Source organism: Cryptomeria japonica, chromosome 2 (genome assembly GCF_030272615.1).
Source record: "Cryptomeria japonica chromosome 2, Sugi_1.0, whole genome shotgun sequence".
Classification (NCBI taxonomy): Eukaryota; Viridiplantae; Streptophyta; class Pinopsida; order Cupressales; family Cupressaceae; genus Cryptomeria; species Cryptomeria japonica.
This window is the reverse complement of record NC_081406.1, coordinates 267,970,432-267,977,545: the sequence shown is the minus strand read 5'-3', so window position 1 is coordinate 267,977,545 and position 7,114 is coordinate 267,970,432.

Below are 7,114 nucleotides of genomic sequence, written 5' to 3'. Positions count from 1 at the left end.
ATTCGAAACTTCATGCAACAAAAAAAAATCATCTTCCTTGAATCTTCAGAAATACATCTGAATCTTCAGAAATACATCTGGTGGCAACTCAAGAAAGTACAAACATTCTCCTTTTCAAATATACTCAACATTAATATTTAATTGCCACTCTAGTAATCCTTCGCAAAATAATTCAACTCAATTTAAATCAGAAAGATTATTAAGTTTATTAATATCAATAAACCAAGCTCGCCAAATCAATACGTTTTCCAGGAAATCCAGGGTTGTACTCATCCGACACACATGAAAACTAACAAGCTGGCAGGAAAAACCAGCTCTGATATCTCTAAAATATCCCCTTACGGATATTTTTTTATATTTTTAACAATGTTTCACAATAATTTAATGAACTGTTTTTTCATGAATCTTCCCTATTCATTCAATATATTTGCAAACAAATCTAAATGTAAATCTGAAAATCACATTTGAATATTTCTTTTAAAACCCTCAACAGAATAACAAAAATATCCAATCGTAGCCATAGAACTTACAGTCAGATCAGATAACCAGCAATATGATTTTGAAGCACTAAGTGAACCACCTGAATGATAACTCCAACTGACAATGGGTTTCCGTCCACTGCCTCCAAGCTCAAGGGTTTGCATCCTTGAACCTTCTGAAATCTAGAGCTTCCCAAAAACTCTCCAAGAGAATCCAATTCCAAGCATTATCCAAGCATACCCAAAATGAACCTCCTCAAGATATTAAATAGCTCAACTTTATGACTCTTCGTTCTGCCTGTCTCTTGGAATTCCCTTTTATAAATGTATACACCTAAAAATGGTCTAAAGATAATTAATTGAATAAGCAATTATTTAATTAATCTCCCTCCCCAATTTAATTGAATTCATCAACAATTTGATTAAATTCTCCCTTTTCCTCTACTTATTAGTAAATCTAAGGATTTATTTAATAGGTTCATTTCATAATCCCCTTTAATTAATTAATTCAAATTAATTAATTCCCCCCATCAAATTCATTTCTTCTAAATCTCCTAATTAATTAAAACAAATCAATTATGAGTTGTTGAGATTAATTAGCATTTTCTTATTATTTGAATTTTTAAATTCAAATTCTCCTAACTTCTAACCACCTAACCTAACCATTCATAAACCCAACCCATTCCATTTACCCACCATGTCCCCTTTCCTTGAACACTTTTCCCTCTCATAAGCAAAGCTTTGTGACACTTGTCACTAAGTGTTCCCTTTCATCTAACCGCTTCTAGAAGCTTCTTGACACTTGTCACCATGGAGATGATAATGTTCCCTTTCATCCAACCCCTTTTCCTACCAACCTCCAATTGTCCCCTTTAATCCAACCTCTTTGCCAACCTCCTCCAATTCAACCATTGATATCTTCAGATCAAATCTCGACCGTTGATTCATGCCACATCAACCCTAGCCTTGGAAAATCCTATAAATAGACCTCATTTTGGAGCTCAAAGGATCCAATCCTGAATCCCATCACATTTGCATTCAAGCATTGTTACTATAGTCATATAGCTCTTAGCAATATCATTTTAGCATTGTCATCATGTTCAATTTTAGCTTATTTGCATATTCATTCTAGCTTATTTTCTAGAATAATCATGAAATCATGTAGCTTAATCATGCTATCATTGCTAGATCATGCATCTTCATCATTTAAATCCTCCATTTAAGTGTAGTCAAGTCACTGGAAATTGCATAACCAGATTTGAGAGCAAAATTCATACTCACATTTATTAGGAGGCAATAGATCGATTAGCTATGGTTTTATCTTTCATTGATTAATTTTCTAACCATTGCTTGTAATGATTTATTGAGTGTTTTGTGTTGCAGCTATAGGTATAACAGGTACACACTTCACATGCACGACATTTTGGTGCCCACCGTGGGGCTAAATCATAATTTTTGGCCTCTCAAGCTTCAACAAAACTTCATCTCTGCCGGACCTTATTCAGAATGTCGTACAAGTTGATTTTCCAACTCGTACAAACTTCCTTTTAGTCTGGGGAAAAGCCTAATCCTATGTCATACAAGATCATTTGCCCTGTCGTATGAGATATAAATGCATGTCGTACGAACTCATTTTCATTGTCATACAAGAGCTAAATTCATGTCGTACGAATTTCTGGTTGCTAAATTCTATGTCGTATGAGTCTATTATGGTTTCTGTCTGAAGTTTAAAGCTGTGTCATTTGAGCTCATAAATAATGTCGTACGAATCTCTGCATCTGTGTCTTCAAACAGACTGTGATTTTTAGGATTTTCATGTCGAATTTGATCATTTATTAACGCTATTCCTGACCTATTTATGAGATTTTTGGCAGCCTAACAAGTTTTGCAGGACGTTGTCAAAGATACGCTTGTCAAAGATCAATTTCAAAAACACAATCAAGACTACTAACGAATTTATTTTGCAGGTTGCCTATGAATTCGACTAAACTTTGTGTATTCATTTAAGTTTTCTAGGCACAGTTCAATTTTGCTAAGGGAAATGAACCATCATGTCTTATGTGATTGTGATGATAGGTGAGTATGCTCTCACCTTTCTTAGGTGATCAGAAAGCTAGAATCATCTTTTGCTTTCATTAGTGCATTTCTTTAGCAGGCCTGCCCTTCTGAGGAGCTTAAAAACTCTTACAACCATTACGATCGGTGTGAGGGGAATGACCTAAGTGGGAATGAATAACAGCAAGTAATCCAACCCACTATAAAATAAACATGATTTGATGAAGATCAAGTCAACGACAGTACTCGAGAATAGCTCTCAAGTCAACGATAGTGCTTGGGAATGCTTTTAAAAGATGCTCTAACTTGTTTTCCAAATTGACATTCCTTACATACTGGATTGTGAGGTTTAACAATCTTAGGTAAGTTTCTAACTGCCTTAGTAGTACTGATTTTTACCATGCAATCAAAATTTACATGACAGAGTCTCTTATGCCATAGCCAACTTTCATCAATATGTTCAATCAAGCATGTCTTTTCATTGTTATTCAAATGAAAGATATTACCTCTAGTTTGATTACCGGTTGCAATTTCCAAACCAGTTCTGTTCATAATTTTGCATTTTCCATTCTTGAATTGTAACTGAAATCCTTTTTCAACTAATTGACCAACACTCAAAAGATTATTCTTTAAACCTTCTACATAGTAAACATTGTCAGTATTATGCTTACCATCAAGACATATAGTACCTTTTCCTTTGATCAAACAAGCTTTATCATCTCCAAATCTTACTAGACCTCCATTATACTCCTGAAAGTTCAAGAATTTACCTTTATCACTAATCATATGATGTGAACATCCTGAATCAATGATCCATTCATCCTTAACTTCAACTTTAGCTACCAGGGCTTGCTCTACTGGTTGAATAGTAGGTACCAGTTGATCTTCTGTTATAGCAACAAAAACCCATCCATTGTCTGTCGGATCCTCATCAGAATCATCAGTGACTCCTTCATCAACAAGATAACAAGATTTATCTTTATTCTTCTTAAATTTGTATCTCAGATATTTAGGGTTAGGCTTGTATGTTCTTCTAGCTTCTTCTCTTAGTCTAGCATGTCTATCAGGGCATCTTGAAGCCATATGACCAATCTTATTACAGTTAAAACATTTAAAGGGTGCTTTACCTTCATACTTACTTCCAACTGGACCTTTAGGCATTTTCCTTGCAAATAGTGCTTCAAGTTCTTCAAGTTCTTCATTTTCTCTCTCACTTTCTTCAAGTTCTCTTGCATAAAAGACTTTCCAATCAGAATTGTCAAATGATGGTGTAGATGATGTTGATGCCTTAAAAGCTAAATCTGTCTTTATAGTAGCAACAAGACCAAATTCCTCAATTTCAAAAGCTGAAAGTTTTCCAATCAGTGTATCCCTAGTTACTGATGTATTAGGCATTGTTCTCAACTCATTTATAGCAGTAACTTTCATTTTATATGTCGGTGGCAATCCTCTTAAATTTTTTAAAACAATTTCATCTTCACTTAAGGTTCCTCCACTACATTTAATACCCAAAACAATTTCATTAACTCTTTCCATAAAAGCAGAAATCCTTTCATCTTCTTCCATTTTCAGATTTTCATACTCAACCCGGAAGTTTTCAAGTTTTGCAATTTTGACTGTGGAATCTCCTTCATTCAATGTTTCCAAATGATCCCAAATATCTTTAGCAGTAGACCTATCTAATAATCCCATGATTTGTTGATTTGATAATGTGCTCAAAAGTGCTTCCCTTGCAATCATTTTCTTCATCTTTTCCTAAGGTAGGTGGATTAGGCTAAATTTGAGTAGGAGCAATATAGCCATTCTTTGTAACATCCTAAATGTCCTTTCCAATGCAATTTAGATGTGTCTCCATTCTGATCTTCCATACATGCCATAGTTGGTTCCATCAAGTTTAGGACTGTCCTTCCTGAAATAGTTAGTAGACATTGGATCTCCTCAAGCTATTAAACTTCCCAAAGATACTGAGAGGGGGGGGGGGTGAATCTGTATCTGACTGATTGGATAATTTTCTTAACTTATAACATGAAAAACATATTAAAACTATGTACTAGTAAACCCAAAATAATGCAACAAATAAGAACAACAACCACAACATGAAAAGCACACCATAACACAATATTTTAACGAGGAAACCCAGTGTGGGAAAAACGTCGGTGGGATTTGTGACCCACAATATTCGCTTACTGGCCAATAAGGGAATATTACTATTTACAATAGAGGCATGCACATGCAGGAAGACCAAGTGCCTAGATCTCACTGCTCAGTTACAAAAGAAGTCACACTAACTTACAAAATTGGATTATACAAATCCAATGTCTTGTACTACTTCAGATCAGCATCTGCTATGCTAGATTCAGTACCGGTTTAAGCTCTGCAATATACATAAACCCTTATCCTAATAGTTCACACATTAGGTCTGCTATATTCCTTTTATACTTTGCATTAATCCTTATCTAAATGATCTACAATGATCTCATACATATATGAGTCATATTACAAACCGCCATGTCATCTTACAAAAGATTTTACAATTAATTACAAAATACATTTATACAAAATTCATGTCGGCCATGGTGCCGGTAATCTTCCTTTTGGTGTCGGTGATTTGTATGCCGATGTAGAGTCTACTGGTGCCGGTGTCTGTGTCATCTTGCGGGTATCACATGATTGTAAGGTTTCCATCAATGACAATACCTTCAATCACCTATAATTTCTCATTGGAGTGTGCATTTGCCAACAGCTAACGCCAAGTAATCCAACCCACTATAAAATAAATGCGATTTGATGAAAATCAAGTCAATGACATTGCTCGGGAATAGATCTCCTCCATACCTTTGGGTATATCAAACCTTGGTTTTCAAGGCTAGGAGACCTCTTAATTGAGTTTATACCTCGATGCGCCGAACAGATCCCTTACTAGTATCAGTTAAAATAGAAGCTACCTGATTCACCTCCGAAAGGGTGATAATATTTTTGTAAGAGAGATAGTAACTCTCCCAAGATACTTTCCATATCGTGCCCCCATTAGCATTTGGAGTCGGATAATACGGCGTTGAGAATCCATTGCGTGAGACTCAACGATCATATTCTGATTAGCTATTGGGTGTGTACCTAAGCTTGCAAGCAAAGGTTTTCATTCTCAGCCAATTTCCTTAGGGTTTAGCATGCTTAAAGTCACTTATCACATCATGTGTTTGCTATGTATTCATCCCTAAATCGAAAAATCAGACATCTAAATCTGGAAAACATAAGCAAAACTCCAAAATTCACTAATCAAATTCGGTAAAAACAAACATATTTTTCATTGTCCTATTCTCTGTTGTACGAGTCAAGCGATCTTTCATACGAGATATCTATTTGTCATATGGTTTACAAAGTTTTTTCATATGAGTCTCTTCTCTTTCAAAGGAAATTTTTTATTTTTCATATGGTGCTGTATCTTTTGTCGTATGGTTCATGAACTATTGTCATACGAGTCTCTGTGTTTACCAGTCCAGAGTTGTTACTTTGCATTATTTTTTCAGGTCTGTCATTTTTCTTGATCAATTTGCAGTATTCCTAAACATCTGTTATCTGTTGCTCTGTTCTTGGATTGTCTCCTTTGTTGGCTTGGTCAAGTTATCATCTGTCAAAATCAGACTCTAGAAGATAAATATCTTAAGTTTTTCAAAGAGCTCACCCTTAACAAGTTCAAGATCGAAACAACTCAAAGTGCATTATCGCCCTCTTTGGTAAACTGATCACTCAAACATAGTTTCTCATTGGGATCAATCATCCTTTATCACGAAACTGAAACGTTTGGTCAGGATAATCTTGCCCCACATCGTAGGATATATCGTGCCTACTGGACTTGGTTTTTATCGAATCACCATCATTGCACTCCTAAATTGAAGATCGAAAAACTTGCAAACTTTTAAACACTTGAATCATATTTTCGTGTTATATCATTCTAGCGTATCTACCTTGACAATTGAGTACTTACCCAAAACAACTTTTGGACAATCGAATTCTAGCACAATATCTAACACACGTGTATGCCCATTCTAACTAGAGCTCAGAAATGAAGAATCGTAGAGACTGAAATCGAAACATTGGAAACAACTATAATCATGGAACATGAAGATGAGATACAAGTTGAAGGAGAAATAACATAACAAAATATCAGAGACATTAAAAAGGATCCTCAATTCGACAAATTTATGCAGAAATTATTGGAGGAAGAAAAAGAAAAATACTTCCTAATGTTAGCCAAATCTGGTGCTACACTTCCCCAAGATTTTGATGTAAACAAATTGACACAAAAGAAAAGTGATCCTCCCCCTAATAACGAGCAAAACAAAGATATTTTTGGTTTTTGCATGAATGACACATCAATTCCTAATAATACCATAACCAATGAAGAAACTTACATACCCAAAAGAGATGAAGTAGAAATTATGAATAACATTCAATCAAATGAAGATACAAGAAGGATTAGAGATGACACCAGAAGAGATCTAGATCATCCTAGAATACAAAATCATGGTCATGCAAGAACAAATCATGTTGATAATCCTATCACAACTCTCACACAACAA